Genomic DNA, 17806 nt, shown 5'->3' with positions numbered 1-17806 from the left:
ACAACTTTCAGGAGTTGTGTAGCAGTTCATCTTCCATGACCTGCAGCTCCTCTGCCTCCTTCCGCCACCACGAGCTGTGGGCTGCTTTCCCTCTGTAGCAGGAGGAGAAGGAGGAGGAGCCACTGTGTTTCTGGCTTGCTCAACAGCGTTGCGTCTGGGTGTCATGCATAATGTTGTGACGTCACACATGACGCCCAGACAAACATGAAGGGGACCCAGCCCCCTGCTAACCCCCACACTCCCTGACTACCAGCCATTCTGCTTGGACTGATGGGAGTTGGTATCTGACAACACCAACTCCCCAACTTTGAGGGCCAAGGTTTTCCCGCCCCTGCTGCATACAGATGAAACTACAAAGAACTGCAAGAAAATTGCCCTAATGAAAACCAAGGTCTGGTCTTGAACATCATTCCTTCTACACAGTCTTTCTGCTACTGAAACAGATCATCATTGCTAGTAAACAAAAATACAGATATTATTAGGTATTATGAAACCCTGGCCTAAGATTGATCTCTTTATTTGTGCTAGTATATGCTGACTGTTTTTTGCTGTGAAATGACTCACTGAAGGTGTTACTTCACAACTGGTACGTGCTTGAGGCATAATATTAACACATGCTGATGTATGTATCACTCCTTGTTTTTCATGTACTGAAATTGCTGCAGTAGCAAAGAGATTGAAGAAACTGCAGGGGTTATCTAACTCAGCTGTATGTCCCATTTGCTACCATATACTAAGGATAGCCAGCATGGTGCCTTACAGATGGTCTACAACACCCATCATCCCTGGCCAGCAAGACCAATGGCCAGGGATGATGGGAGTTGCAGTCCAAAACATCTGTAGGGTACTACATAGTCTACAACTACCTTATTTCATAAGATGTTAACTATGGTATATGCAATAGGATTTTGTGGTACTTCTGGACAGAAGAATGGAACACAGAACTAGTTATGGTATAATTTATTGGGTGCATTCTGATCTGCTTTTGCACTGCTCCCATGCTGCCTACTCAGGAGAATAGAGGGAAAGCCACATCAAGGCAAGAATAGGAGTGGTGGACAGCAAATGTTCAGTAATATGCACTAGAAGGTCAGTAGCCCATAGTTTGGACTTGATTTGTACCAAAGAAGCTGCCACCACTAAGCTAGATCCACACTACTCAAACTGCTTTAAAGCCATTCCTTCTTCCTTGGGAACACTGTGAATTGTGGTTCTGTAAGGGAGGGTTGTCTTTGTCCATGGACTTTTCTTGGCAGGGATACTGGAGTGGCTTGCCGGTTCCTGCTCCAGGTGGATCACGTTTGGTCAAAACTCTCCACTATGACCTGTCCATCTTGGGTGGCCCTGCACGGCATAGCTCATAGCTTCTCTGAGTTATTCAAGCCCCTTCGCCACGGCAAGGCAGTGATCCATGAAGGGGACATCACCTTGCCAACAAAGGTCCATATAGTTAAAGCCATGGTTTTCCCAGTAGTGATGTATGGAAGTGAGAGCTGGACCATAAAGAAGGCTGATCGCCAAAGAATTGATGCTTTTGAATTATGGTGCTGGAGGAGACTCTTGAGAGTCCCATGGACTGCAAGAAGATCAAACGTATCCATTCTTAAGGAAATCAGCCCTGAGTGCTCACTGGAAGGACAGATCGTGAAGCTGAGGCTCCAATACTTTGGCCACCTGATGAGAAGAGAAGACTCCCTGGAAAAGACCCTGATGTTGGGAAAGATTGAGGGCACAAGGAGAAGGGGATGACAAAGGACGAGATGGTTGGACAGTGTTCTCGAAGCTACAAACATGAGTCTGACCAAACTGCAGGAAGCAGTGGAAGACAGGAGTGCCTGGCGTGCTCTGGTCCATGGGGTCACGAAGAGTCGGATACGACTAAACGACTAAACAACAACAAGGGAGGGTTAAGGTAAAGGGATCCCTGACCATTAGGTCCAGTCGTGGCCAACTCTGGGATTGCGGAGCTCATCTCGCTTTATTGGCCGAGGGAGCCAGCGTACAGCTCATGTGGCCAGCATACAGGTCATGTGGCCAGCATAACTAAGCTGCTTCTGGCGAACCAGAGCAGCTCACGGAAACACCGTTTACCTTCCCGCTGGAGCGGTACCTATTTATCTACTTGCACTTTGATGTGCTTTCGAACTGCTAGGTTGGCAGGAGCAGGGACCGAGCAACGGGAGCTCACCCCGTCGTGGGGATTCGAACCGCTGACCTTCTGATCAGCAAGTCCTAAGCTCTGTGGTTTAACCCACAGCGCCACCTGCATCCCTAAGGGAGGGTTAGAGATGTCTAAAAGAGAATTATCAGCCTAAATAAATCCAGATTATATAACATGAGAAACACAATTCTAGTTGTGTGGCTGTGTTGAAGAGAAACTATTCATTATCTCTGCAAAACAGATTGCCAGATTTGCACTTGCCATGGTGCAAATACAGGGATTGAAGGCAATTGAAACCCTGGGAAAACCACTGCCAGTCAGTGTAGACAATACTGAGCCGGATGGATGAATGGTATGACTTGGTCCAAGACAGCTAACTATGTTCCAGTAGCCCTCCAGATGTTGTTGAACTCCAGCACTTACCATCCCCTGTTAGGGATGAGGAAAGCTGGAATCCACAACATCTAGAAGGCTATAGGTTTTCCCATCTGTGTCATATATACATTTGCAACCACTTCCTGTTTATGTGAGAACAAACAATGCTTGGTGTCCTTGCTTTGCTTGGGACGATGAGACATTCAGGGTTAAATAAACTGCTTGAGCAATACCAGTGACTTCATTTCAATTACACTAAGACACGATTTGGCCCTGCTTGCCACCTCCATGATTCACCAAGGGTTTGGTCTCCTCTTGAGTTCCCAGTGTGCAAGGTAAAGGCCACAAGAATCCGCACTCAGAATTCTTTCTCTTCCATCCTTCCTTGCCACTGCCAGCCCCCACGATACCTGGTGCCATTCCTGACCTCCTTTTTTGTTATTTTTGTAAGCCCAGTGGCTTGTTTGTGCACAGTTCTGAACAATGGAGCCCTTTATTTTAAATCCATAGGTGCAACTCTTTAATCACCACAAAACAATCATGCAACTAATAGGTAAACCTGTGACAACACCCACCTCCAATTGCCATGTAAGGGCACAAAATGAATTATTCAAGGACCCAATTCACCCCCACATCATTAGCATGTGAATGATGGTTAACAACAACAACAACAACAACAACAATAATAAAAAGTTATTATTTATACCCCACCCATCTGGCTGGGTTTCCCCAGCCACTCTAGGCAGCTCCCAACAGAATAAAAAAGTGATAAAATATCAATAATTAAAAGCTTCCCTAAACAGGGCTGCCTTCAGATGTCTTCTAAAAGTCAGATAGTTGTTTATTTCCTTGACATTTGATGGGAGGGCATGCCACAGGGCAGGTGCCACTACCGAGAAGTCCCTCTGCCTGGTATAAAATAAAAGAATAGAAAATCCAAGAAGAATTGGATTAGGAAGTGGGGCTTTAACTAGGGATGGGGAAGAAATTCAATTCAGTTCACATTTAAAGGTGATTCTACCTTTTTCTCATTTCTTGACTAGAACTAGAACTCAGCCATCCTTCAAAATTTGCACGTCTCTGAATTTTGCAATGCGGTTCACCAGGCAAGTACCATGTACAAAAATGCATATTGCAAAAATGCATGGAAACTCCTCCTCCTCCTCTTCTTCTTCCTCTTTTTCTTCTTCCTTCTTCTTCCTTGATCACCCGTAAAGTAAAATCGTTTTCCATGAATATGGTCTTAATTGTGTGTCTGTAAGTGGAGGCCAGTTCTGGATCTACACGTCCTTCCACAGTGGGGACATAGGTTTCCGGGCAGGAGTTGATCATGGTGAGGATTTGCCAAATGTGCCTTCCTCTTGGCATATTTTTTTCCTTTTGTCCTGAGTTCGTACTTCATATACTAAAGTGAAGTGGGCATAAAGATGCACACATTGGGGGAAATAACATACCTTACAAAACTTTATTACTATACTAGAGAACGTCGATGCAAAATTCAGGGAAGTGTGAATTGGGTAAGCAATCATGGAATCATAAAATTCTAGAGTTGGTAGAGACCCTGAGGATCATCTAGTCCAACCCCCTGCAATGCAGGAATATGCAGCTGTCCCATACAGGGATTGGACCCCCAACCTTGGTGTTATCAGCACCATGCTCTAACCAGCTGAGCATTGTTTCTGCCTTTAAATGCATAGGTCTGCCTTTAAATGGAAACTGAATCAATTTTCTCTCCCACCCGTCATTCAAATACCCTATGTGTTCTCAGTTAACCTTGAATACAGCCAGTTGAAAGTTGAGCCTTCTGAATGTTGTGCCCCCTTGCTTACAAAGCTCCCCTTCAGTGAAACACCTGCTGGTGAGTTCTTTATTTGTTGCACCTCGTCAGGTGGATTGGCTAACGCTGCACCATTTGTTTCCATTTGCCGTGGCATGGAAACAAACTGAGCAGTGCCTGCCAATTCACGTAGCACACTTGTAGGCCAAGAAAACCACTGCAGTCATTAAAATGCTAAAATATTTGGACTCGTTTGGATGGCATTTCTAAATCTAATCTATGCCAGAAGCAAAACAAAATACTAATAATTAAAATCAAATAAGATAAAAACACTGCATTGTGAAGCAATTTAAGGCTGAGCAGCAGGCTGAAGTCATACGTAGCACTTTGTAAATTCTAATCTAGGCATCTCCCTACTTTGTCTGCTGACAAAGCAGTTGTTGAAGGCACTAATTAGGAATTAATTCAAAACTTGAGCTGCGAGGCAGCTTGGATCTGAGGTCTTGCAAGGCTCACACCTGAGCCCAACGTCGTGATCCATTGATTCTCAACTGTGTCTTAGGACCCACTACTAAGGTGGACTTTTTGAAAAATAAGCTACTATGTTGAATTAAGCTATTGCAGACCCTCCAAGAGTTCGTATTTTTCAAGGAGAGTCCCGGATTTACAGAAGCCATCCTGGTTTCTGATTTGATCCTGGAAAATCCTACTTTTCCTTAGGATGTCCCTATTTTCATCAGTGAAATGTTGTAGGGTATGGAGTTATTTGACCCCTGAACTAAGGAGTTAAGTAACTATATAACCTTTAGAATAAATCTGAAGGCCGCCCTGTATAGGGAGACTTTTTAACGTTTAATGCTTTATTATATCTTTTATATATGTTGGAATTTGTCCAGAGTGACCGGAAACCCAGTTAGATGGGTGGGCTAATAATAATAATAATAATAATAATAATAATAATAATAATACAGTGGTACCTCGGGTTGCACACGCTTCAGGTTACATACGCTTAGGTTACATACGCTTCAGGTTACAGACTCCACTAACCCAGAAATAATACCTCAGGTTAAGAACTTTGCTTCAGGATGAGAACAGAAATTGTGTTCCGGAGGCGCGGCAGCAGCAGCAGGAGGCCCCATTAGCTAAAGTGGTGCTTCAGGTTAAGAACAGTTTCAGGTTAAGAACGGACCTCCGGAATCAATTAATTACTTAACCCGAGGTACCACTGTAATAATAATAATAATAGCACACCCCTATATTCATTGGAGAAATGTGGGAGGGTATGCCATTGTTGTATTCTGAGAAAGGAGGCCTCACAAAACATTATCTTCCAATCCGTCTGCCAATATATCAATATATTAATGAGTGCCAGTGTCAATGAGATCATCCTGGGGAGGGAATAAGGACATACACATGGTGAAATGATATTCTCTTGTGCAGGCATGCAAGAATCCTAGAAGCATAATCATTTCCCAGAAAGCACTCAGAAAAACTTGGAGGTGAACCTTGGGAGGTAAAAATAACTGGGCTGAGTTCCAGTCTCAATGAGGTTGCCTGCCCATATGATCAAGAAAATGTGTGTTTGTGTTTATTAATTTATGGTTATATTAATGTATGGATCAGCTTCCACATGAGTCTCAAGGAGATTTGCATAAAAGTTGCTTTGGGTTGTCCCGGGCAAAATAAAGCAACTAACACATTTAAACAACAACAACAACAGCTTTAAAAACATTACAATGACAACAATTTAAAATATGTGTTTATTTTGTATTGTTTTTGAACCTAAGTCGGAGACATTTTCACCCTGTTGAAGAAACTTGTTTAAACAAAAATGTCTTCAGTTGTTTTAGGAAAGTACAAATATTGGGCACCTGTTGTATCTCAGCTGGGCTTCTCTTCCTTGTAACAGGTACAGTCACACTGAAAAGCTTGATTGGAGTTATTGTGGGGTGGGGCTTCTGATATTTGGGGGCTCTCCTCTAGAGTGCAGTGCTCTTCATGCAATGACACGAAGTCAAACCCACTTCCAGAAATACAGTGGGATACAATGCAAAGTTGCTGCTCATTTCTGTGCTATTTGCTTCCAGGAAAAACAAAGTCAAATATAATGTAGAAATTAGTACGAGAATGTCAGCCAAATGGAATAAAGTACCATGTGAATGCAGCCTTAGTGTCCAATTTTAATCCTGCAAAAAACTGTGGTACAGATATCGTAAAGAAGGGAAACACTGTATCTCATTAGCAGAGCACATGCTTTTCATGCAAGAAGTCCCAGGCATCTACAGAATCACTGGATCACAGTGTTGGAATTGATCCCTGTTATCTACAGTTGTGGCTGAGAAAGACCCTGGAATCTTAGGCTGCTGCTGCCAATCAGTGAAGACAACGCTAAGGGAGATGGACCAATAGTCTGACTTGCTATAAGACAGCTTCTTTGTAACCATGACTGCACTCTGGTTCACTTCTACCCCTTATGAGGCAATGCTTCTGAAGGGCAGGAGAGACGTTCATTAAATAAATAAATACATTATGAACTTTGAAGCTGTGAAAGAAGAAGGAGGTGGATATTTGTGACTTTCACTGGTGGATAGACAAATTCAAAGCACCTGTGAATTGTGGGCTTATTTGAAAATCAGATGACTAATAATTGGGTATACCGTGTGTGTGTAAGAGAGATAGAGAGAAAGAGAGAGAGAGAGATTTGGCATTGCTTCAAGGAGTGGCTTTGCTACACTTAGCAGGTCTGACAACGGTCTCTTTGAAATTTGAGATGGGAAACCCCATGGGAATGATGCTCTGCCATGTTGTTCCCATGGGACATTCTTAGGAAGATCTCTCCGCCCCAATTGGCCAATCTTTGGTTTGATCCTTGGTTTGAGATAAGGATGTTACAATTAAACAAAGGTGTCTGTCTTTTTCATCTGTGAAATCTAGGAGGGTGCATATATGCAAAGAAGAAGAAGCTCAATAATAATTCAGGATGCAGATAAATAATTAAAGTGATGACATACAGTATCTAAGCTTCATATCTACATATATTAACCCATCAATGGCCTTCTTTCCTTTATACCCATCTTGGGAGGTGGAGGAACACCAGCCTTGTAAGCCAATAGCCTTAGTTTCAATCCCAATATCTGCAGTTTAAATGATCAGGGAGTAGGGAATGTTGAAAACTTCTATGTAGCACACCAGAGAGTGGCTGCTAGTCAGAACTGTCGAAACCAGGCTAGATTGCTCAATGGTCTGATTTAGTATGACACTACTTCATATGTTTAGATAAGAAAAGAAGACTTAGTAAATTAATGAGAAGAGGCAGGACTCCAAGTGGAATGGGACGTTGTCACATACCTTGTCACACCATAGGTCCATTTAGATCAGTATTATCTACAATGGCTGGCTGACTATCTGGGTTGTTCCCAACACTTCCTGGGGATGCTTGAGGTTGAACCTGGGACCTTTTGCATGGAAAAGATGTGCTCCTTTCCAGAGCTACATCTCTTTGCCAGTTTTCTACAAGGAGAATTTAAAGCAGGAATCAGTAACTGAACTGGAGGTCACTGGACAAACTGAGCCACTGTCTGGCTCCCAAGCTGAATGCTTAGAGGCAAAGAGAATTGTGACGGATTGCCATCTATGGCCATAGGATTTGACATCAGAGTATTTGGAGGAGCCATCATTGAGCCTCTATCCTCCTCCATTTTCTTCTCAAATTAGCCCTTCTGATGAAACTTTTTACCATCCTGCAATCTCTGGGTTACAACAGAAAAGAGTATGAGGAAGAATTCCCCTGTCTTGGTGCAGCAGCAGTGACCCTTTCCCGAATGTCACTGTGTTGAAATGTACCGACACAGCTAAGCTTACTGTCGCCAGAGCACCTCCTGATCCTTAAATGGCACCCAATGTCATGTCATGTTTAATTATCATTAATTAAAACTGATTCTAGAGGGCTGTGTGGGAAAGGTGGAGAGATACATCACAAAAGGGAGAGAAAGAGGAGGCAGCAAATGCCACAGGGAAGGGATTTTGCAATGGGACATTGCAATCAAAGCTTAGCTAAAGTTCCAGGAGATAGAACCCCAAGGAACTAATGTATGACTACCAGATTTTTTCCAATGAATCCAGGGACCCCCCCTTTTTTTTGAAGCTGCATAGCAACAGGGAGTCAGTAGTGGGGATGGTGAGGCAAAAGACCCTGGGCCCAAGCACACATGCATATTGTATAAAGGTGCAAAGCCCTTCTTTCACACCCTGTGAAACATAAATGCGCAGTTTTTTAAAAACTGGGCAACGGCTGGCCAGCCATGACTCCCGAGCCTCCCCCGATCAGTCAAAACAAAGGGGAAGGGGGCAGGAGATCGGGGAAGGCTTGGGAGTCATGGGCGGGTGGTGCACCGTTGCCCAGGTTTTTTTTAATTCTGAGCATTTATGTTTCACAGGGTGCGAAAGAAGGGCTTTGCACCTTGCCCGGCAGAGAAACTATGTGCCTTGCGCCCCTTCTGGGCAATGGCGCGCTGCCCGCCCGGGACTCCTGAACCTCCCCTGATCCGTCAAAACAAAGGGCAGGAGATGTGTACCACTGGACATCCCTGGTTCCCCTTTGGCAGTGGTAGCGGCAGCAGCAGCAGCAGTGACAGTCAGCAGCCCGGAGCCAGCCTGGTAGCGCAGTTGGCTCTGGCTGGCTTCAGGAGCTGCTCGCTGGCGCCTGCCATTTTTCCTCACCAGAAGTCCCCATATGATGTGTTGCACACAAGAAACATCATATGGGGACTTCCGGCGAGAAAAAATGGCGGGCGCCACAGCAGCAAGCAGCTCCTGAAGCCAGCCAGAGCCAACAGCGCTACCAGGCTGGCTCCGAGCTGTTGAGGCTGCTGGTGCCATGTTTCCTGGGGACAGATTTGCAAATCCGGGGACTGTCCCTGGAAACCAGGGACATCTGGTAACGCTAAACTAATGCACAGAATGAACTGTACTATTAGAAACAATTAATGCAAGGAAATAGCCATTGCCTTTCCCACTCTGAATTTTACTGGGCAGACATAACCTGTAATAATGTGCTCCAGCTCCCACCACCCATGAGCATTAGGTTTGCTGACTGACTTCGCACTCCACCACCATCACCTTTCACTGGTATGAGCCTTACCCTCCATCTTGGAGCTCTCCCCCAGCCACAACCCCTCTGCAGTTGCACCCCTCCCTCCAGGCGCACTCATCAGCTCTACCTCATCACACACAGAGAGAGATGATTCATAAATAATAATAACAATACCCTTGGAAATTTTTGGCTGGTTGAGATAAATGTTGTAGGGGCAAAAACTGAGGGTATGGTTGGTACAGCTAATACCCCATGGACGACCTGAGGAGGACTGACTTCCCTCACCTCTTACACAGATCCCTTCTGTGTGTGTCTTTGCAGCATCTTAATTTTTACCTGTCAGCAGGTCCAGTCATACCATTCAGCATAGTGATGCAACCACCTAAGGCAGTAGATTCTGGGAGGCAGCAGTGACAACCCCTTGCCTTTTTCTTCTAAGCCCCCTGGCCATTCCTTCAGTTGGATGACAGATCTACGGATGTCACATAGCTTGTCCTATCCTGGCCTCTACCTAAACTGGCCTGCTGTCTCAGGTGCAGTGGTGGAATATGGTGTCCTGTCCTGAGCAAGTTGTATGTGCCAGCTTCTGTGTGTGGAAGAGGGAGGGGAGTCATCTTGCCCTTTGCCTAAGGCCAGAAAACTCCTTGAAGACATGGAGAAGAAAAACATTCTGGGTCTTGTAGATCTTAGTTTCCATTCCTTTCCAAGTCTTATACAGGAGAAGCTCAACAGCACCTCCAGTTATAATTATGCATTCCCCTGTTTTCACTTGATACACTGAGGGTCATTTGCACCCCACTTATTACAGTTAGCCCTCACCCAATAAAACTGCCCCCAAAGATGTAATCACAAAGTGTCTAAGCACATCCCACACCCTGCACTAATCCTGATACAGCTGTGAAAGATGGACTGAGTGACCTTGCAGGAACCTTCCCTGCCCTCAGTAATGTGTTTGTGTGATTGGCCTCTTGTTAGTGTGTCTCAGAGATAATAACCCTCCCTGACACTCTAGCGTTACACGGATGTCATAAAGATAATTTTCATCAGCACCTGCCAAGTTATGAGTGACACAGGAGTGAAGGGCGTCCATGAGACGCCTGCAAGGAAATTAATTTCTGCTTAATATGGGGCCCGGCAGGTATGTGGGTGATGAGGCCTCTCTCTATCCAGCCACAGGGCAAGGAGGAGAAAGAGGTAAAACTGGAAGGCTAATGAGCCATTTCAAATTTAAAGCAAATTGAAGTTGGGAGGGTGTTGCAATTGACACAGGAAGGGCACCGGAAACCTCAGTGGAGAACGCTGCAAGTTGTACTGTTTGAGGCAATCTTTTTCATGCTCTGGTGCTATTTAGTTTCTCTCACCCAAAGTTTCATTGTTTATTGACCAGATGCAAATGTGCAAAAAGGAGGCAATTTTATTGTTCACCTTAGATTATCTTGTTGATAGGGCTTCATTAGAGCATGTTTGCAGCACTAGTAAACAGTTTTTAAATATATGATAGGCTGCACCTCCTAGCAAATTAAGAACCACCTTCTACTGCTGCATGAACTGCCCAGAGATAAAGGACAGGACCTTCTGGGAGTGGGGCATAGGGAGTAGAATGCCTCCTTGCCTGAGACTCCTATGTCCTACATCGGAGTGGGGAAACTTTGGCTCTCCATACATTATTGGACTCAAGTCCCATTAGCCTTGACCATCGGCCATGCTGATTGGGGCTGATGGGAGTTATAGTCCAACAACATCTGGAGGGATATATATTCTCTACACCTGTCCTAAAAAGAAATGCACTTTATTTCACCAGGCTTTTGTGTTGATTTGTTGGTTTATTATTTTTGTATTTATTTATTTTTAATTTGAGGCTATTTTTCTGCTGCTCTGTGCTAACACACACACACACACAATTTTAGTTTGGAATTTTACCTCCAGTCCTACTGGGAGTTATGGAGGATTGAACCTGAGACTGTTTGCATGCAAGCTGTGAGATATAGATTTGAAAAGGGTAAGCTTGTTGGCAGGATGGAGGGAAGCCATAAGCTCGGCAGAGCGGTAGGGAATGAGAGTTGTAGACAAATATTTGGAATTACTGTTTATTGTTTAAAGTGAAAATTTAATAAAAATTGTATTCAAAAAGAGAGAGAGAGAGAGACTGTTTGCATGCAAAACATGTGTTCTCCATTGACCTAAAACTTTTCATTGTGCAAGCTGTAATGAGATTTTGGTTGAATCAAATGGGGTTTGGGTCTCCTCTGCCTTCTTTCCAAGGAAACCAAATTTAAGGTATGTGTGTAACTTATTGCAGCAGAAATAGTGGCAAGGAATAGGGAAGGCAGTTAAGAATTGCACACACCTGAGACCCATAGCTGTCAACGTTTTCCTTTTTTTAAGGGAAATTTCCTTATTCTGAATAGGATTCCTTGCAAGAAAAGGGAAAAGTTGACAGCTATGCTGAGACCTGTCACCAATGCACCTGTTCCTTGCTGTAGCTGCCTGCTTATATTCTCTGAGTTAGCAAACAGCCAGGGAAGGACTTCTGGTCATTTTGCCCTCAGTCCCTGGGCTGTGGTGTGGATTTTAGGGTGCCTCCAGACCATCACTGTTTTGTGGGAGGGAGTAAAGTGTGCATAGCAGGCAGGAATTTAGGTTTGCACAATGTGGATTAAAGCACTCTGTTGCAAAAGCACAAGAAACATATTTTCTGCGGTTAGCAAAATGTAATGCGGAAATACATTGAAAAGTGTAGGAAGAATGAATGATTAACAGGAAGATGTGCAACCATGCCACAAGCAAATTAGAAAGAATGAAGGAGGACAATGATCATTGTCATAGAACAATTCCACAAACAAATCAGTCTAACCTGTATCTAAGATTTGTGCAAACAAATCAGGATGAATGCTCAATAAACCAGTCATCCAGAGCTGTCCTTTCTTAGCAGGAGTGATCAAATGGACAGCAGCAATAGTAGAGAGGAATAGGGAAGGCAGTTAAGAATTGCCAAAGGGGGAAAGAGGAGCACACTAAAGTCACCTTTCCAGGGACCCCTAACAATCTTGGAGACAGCAGTGTTGGTGGGCATAAACTCTGTAAACTTCTTCAATCTACTATTTACTGTCTTATGGTGATTAATAAGCCTGAGTTCTGATGATGCAACTATCCCTTCCTCGCTGTAGATTAATAATGCAGGAACATTACAATGGAACATGATGCTCATGTTTGACACTAGTTTCATCTCATAAAGGGAAGATTTAAGTAAACACAGACAGAATCTGAGTTACACAGTCAGCCTAAAGCAAGGTGGGGGAACCTCCAAACTGTGAAGTGGATCAGGTCCATGGGGCTTCCCCATCTAATCCACAGATTCCTGTTCCCACATCTCTCTGCTTCCCATGCAGTAATTAGTTTTGGAACCAGTGCTAAATCTTTATATTTCTGATCCATGAAACTGCAAACTTATATATTCCATTCCTCTCAAAGTTTTTCTGTGAGAGAGAACAATGGACGCAGACTAGTTTGCTAGCCAGATTAAGTTAAACTGTGTCAATGGGAACATTGGTCGTAGCCAGAATATTCAGAGTAAATCCATTGATGTTAATGGAAATGCCTGACTTAGATCCATTCATATCCGTAGGTCTACTCTGAGCTTAACTTAGATGCAACATGGTATTTCCAAGAAGCTCAGAACAGTGGATTCACATTCCCATGGCTGTGCAAATTATTCTTGCTACATCAGAATCCATGGATCTCTTCCCATGAAAAGTAACCCCCATGGGATTTTCACAAGCCAAATCATGAAGAACTCTGTTATAACTTGTGATGAAACGAGCCTTGTAGGTGTTATCATTCCCTCCACTAACCATTCATCTGAGTTGCCAACTCCGCCAGCCCCAGATATCAGCAAGGCGTTGACATCTTCAAAGGCAGCTTTAAAGGGTAGGGGTAAGTGTGGTGTGGGAAGAGAGGCACATAGCACAGGCAGTTAGTGACTGTGCCATGTGCCAGCCCCTCCTCCAACCTGGGGAATTGTGGTTGTCATATCAGCCAGCCCTTGGGTTTGTGACAGCTGCTGTTGAATTCCAGGTTGGCCCAGAATATAATCTCCCTCATCCATGATCTGATTGTGGATGAAGAGGCTGATCTGGCATGTATCACTGAAACCTGGGTGGGTGAACAGGGTGAAATGAATGAGAGCCAACAAACTGAAACTGAATCCAGATAAGACTGAGGCACTGTTAGTGGGTGGCTCCTAGACTGGATGGGTGGGAGATTACCTGCTCTTGATGGGGTTACACTTCCTCTGAAGGAGCAGGCTCATAACTTGGGGGCACTCCTGGATCCTTTGCTGTCGCTCGAGGCTCAGGTGGGCTCAGTGGCCTGGAGTGCCTTCCATCAGCTTCAGCTGGTCACCCAGCTATACCCTTATCTGGACAGGGATAGCCTAACTATTGTTGTCTATGCTCTGATAACTTCAAGGTTAGATTACTGCAATGTGTTATACATAGGGCTGCCTCTGAAGATGGTTCGGAAACTTCAGCTAGTGCAGAATTCAGCAGCCAGGTTGCTCACCAGAGCAAGATGGTTTGAGCATATTACACCAATCCTGGTTCGAATGCCCTGGCTACCAATTAGTTTCCAGGCCCATTTCAAAGTTCTGGTTTTGACCTTTAAAGCCTTAACCGGCTCAGGACTGCAATACCTCAAGGACTGCCTCTTTCCATATGAAACCACCGGGACCCTGAGATCATCTTCTGAGGCCCTTCTCCTTGTGCCTTCTCCTTGAGAGGTCCGGAGGGTGGTAACACAAGAACGGGCCTTCTCTGCAGTGGCTCCCCATCTGGGGATTCTCTCCCAAGTGCCTGGCACCTTCATTATATACCTTTAGCAAAAATGTTCCTTTTTATCCAAGCCTTTGGTTGATTTGATTGACATCCTATTCCCTTTTAAAATGTGGGTTTTTTTGGGGGGGGGGGTTATTGGGTTGTTGTTTTTATTTTGATTGTGTATTTTGTGGTTTTATATTTTGATTTTATTCTGGGTTTTATTCTGAACCACCCAGTGACCTCCAGGTAAAGGGCGGTATATCAATTCAATAAATAATAATTTTTCAATAATAATAATTTTTCCACGCTCCATTAACAGCTGATTAAGCTGCTCTCCATGAAGCTGATAAAAGAGACACACCTCAGTTCACCCACAACAGCCGCATCTGATAGCACAGCTCCCATCCAACCGGTACCACAGGCCCTGGAAGCCTAGAGCTTTAAGGACTGCTGGTATCAGCAAGCTATCACTAGAGCACTCAACTGAAGTGGGTGGGCCACATGATCCAGAAATGATGCCTGGGAAGATGCAATCAGGAATGCCTTCTTCAGACACATGACAATTGACTAGGGTAGATGTGAAGAAGTTGATGGGGCCTTTAGGTAATTTCGTGGTTTCCAAGAGCAGGCCGAGTGCAGGGATGCTCGATGCATATGCTTTTCACTGAGGAGAAGATGTTAAACATCGGCAGACATGGTTAGTGTCCACAATGCATGTCCTCACTCACATTTGAGAGTCCCACAAGATCTTACAGAGACCTCTAGAGGCCAAAAGGAATTATGGGGAAAACAAGAAATATTTGGTGGCTTCTTGTTATTGTTTTGCTAAATGTTTTCCTTGTTCAGGGTGCTATATTACCAAAAACCATCCCTGGATGTGATTATCTATCTCTTTCAGAATCCATTTCTCCCTGCCCCTGTCTTGCTATCTAAAAATAAATGTGTCTTCTACCTTCAGCAGGGATAAACCAAGGAAAGGCTTCTTTCTGGGAATTTGGACACTGACATGAACCCTGGCACTTGAGACTGTTCTCTTATGTGTACCTTTTTATAAAAACGTCATTTGCTAGCAATCAGTATTGAAAATTGCAATTTTAAAATTTGCCATGTAAAAATTTTAGATTCATCTATCAAAAAAACCTTCCAATCTTGTTTCCACTCTAGTCTTAGATGCTTGGAAATTCACAAGCTCCAAGGTACCAACACCTGTTCACCTTACCTTAGAAAATGGGCCATGTGAGGAACTGATCGATCATGGGTGATGTATGGAGAAAGGATGGACATTAATGTGTCAAATTCTTCAAATCCCATGTCATATAATCCCACCTTTTCCATGCTCTGCTTCCTGAATTTCTAAAGCTCCAAACATTCACTCAGGAGCTTCTTGTGTGGACCTGCCTTCAGTCTATCATTGTCTCTTTGGCTGATGTCAAATAGAAGAGGTGTGTGTTGTTCTGATCATGTCACCTTGATGTCAAATATCTCCTTTCTGAATAGAGACAATAGACCTATTGAAAACTTTCCGCCCTAACTCGTTCCTTTGTGTAGGTGGCATTATTTAACCCTTTTGGTGTGTGTAGGCAAGAGGAAAAAAAATTAGCTTCTGTGTGATTGAATTTGATGTGGGCTGATTTACTGGTAGCATAAGCATTGTGAGTCAGTAATGGGATTTCTCAGGGTGGGGCGGATGTAAAATACCAGTTTGTTTTTTTTAAAAGGGTGCAATCAAATAGCAACTTCTCTTCCTATATGCTCTTGTAGGATGTCCTATCAATTCCAGAACATTTTGTTCCCCACCACCACATCAGTAATGGGCTGGGACCGGATACAGCCTTCAAATCATTGTTTAGAAAAGTTGATGAAGTGATTTCTCACTGGTCCAGGGTAGCAATTCACCAACAAGGTGCTGCAAAAGGGCTTTAGGTCTGCTTTGAAAAACTAAGGCACCATGCAGTGATGCTGTCAGAGCAGGATTTGGGGCAGAAGTCCAGGACACCATTCAACGGAATAGGCAAGAGGGCCTCCCAAAACAGCAGGACTATCTTACCATATTTGGAAGCATTAGCTATTATAATCTAAGGGGATTGATTGACAGGATTCCTGAATGAGTATTACATCCAGAGCCAAAAATTACCTAAGTGCACCACTGACAACATGTTGCATTCATCTACCATAGGGCTGCCATATATCCTGGGTTTGCCCATCGAAAACAGCATCCGGGTGTAATTTCTGAAAAGCAGGAAAATGTCTGGGAAAGCCAGAGCATACTGCAGCCCTATATGAATGCAACATGTAGTCAGTGGTTTTTAGTTTTTTGGGGTTTTTTGTGGGTTTCTTTTTGGAGATTTTGCAAAGCAAGCAAGCAAGCAAACAAACAAACAAACCCTCTACATGCTACAGAGAGCCAGTGTGGTGTAGTGGTTAAGAGCGGTAGTCTCGTAATCTGGTGAACTGGGTTCGATTCCCCGCTCCTCCACATGCAGCTGCTGGGTGACCTTGGGCCAGTCACACTTCTTTGAAGTCTCTCAGCCCCACTCACCTCACAGAGTGTTTGTTGTGGGGGAGGAAGAGAAAGGAGAATGTTAGCAGCTTTGAGACTCCCTAGGGTAGTGATAAAGCGGGATATCAAATCCAAACTCTTCTTCTTCTACAGAACCAGGTTATATAATGCCCTGTTCTTTATAAGCAGCCTTTCCCTGTAAGCATGAACAGATCATGCTAGAGGTATATGATAGAAATGTTTATTTTTGTTTGTTTATTAATTGACTTATATCCCACTCTTCCTCAGTGGCAAACTTCAAAAAGTTAAAACAATACAATTTAAAATAAAAATTTTTAAAAAACCCATTTGAAAATGAACCAAAAACATTTTAAAACAATTTTGAAACATTTAAAAACATCTAGAAACATTTAAAACAATCAAATACCTCAGTTACTTATTTCAAGGTTTCCATGTACAATATTTTAAGAGCATAAAATATGAAATTAGATATGTAATTAAGTACATAGTTAAATGTACAAATGTGCATTTTATCTTACCATTCACATTTCTAAATGTATTTTATCCTAAACTATTTTTTCCTCAACTAGAAAAATATATCAAAATGCATTAAATGTATTGCAAAATCAGGAGAAAATTGTACGGGAGATGCAGATCAGGTTAGTTTGCATCAAGATTTGTTCAAATTACATTCGTCAAACACTTTAACAGGCACCCAAGGTTACTTAGGAAAAGCTAAAATTACTCCTTTTTGTAATGTACCTTGAAAACTCAGTGGATATCATTAACAACATTATAATCATCAACACCAATTAAAAAGAAAAAAAATGATATTATGATTAAACAAAGAAATGGGGGGGATATTCTGTATGGTTGGGAGAGAGCTCTAAGGTTATCAAGTTTAACCACTGTGCTGCCTTTGCATTACCTACAGAGCAGGCAATAACATCCTGACACACCTAGAATCCTCCAATTTAGACCTCAGGGCCTCACCTCACCTCTCATCACATTAAGGTCAGCTAAAGGGCAGTAAAGTTTAAATTGTATTTCCTGATATTGGAGCCTGTAAACAAGTCTCCTGATTGTC

The sequence above is a fragment of the Podarcis filfolensis genome, assembly GCF_964270895.1.
Source record: "Podarcis filfolensis genome assembly, chromosome: 13".
Lineage (NCBI taxonomy): Eukaryota > Metazoa > Chordata > Lepidosauria > Squamata > Lacertidae > Podarcis > Podarcis filfolensis.
This window is presented reverse-complemented; position numbering follows the sequence as displayed.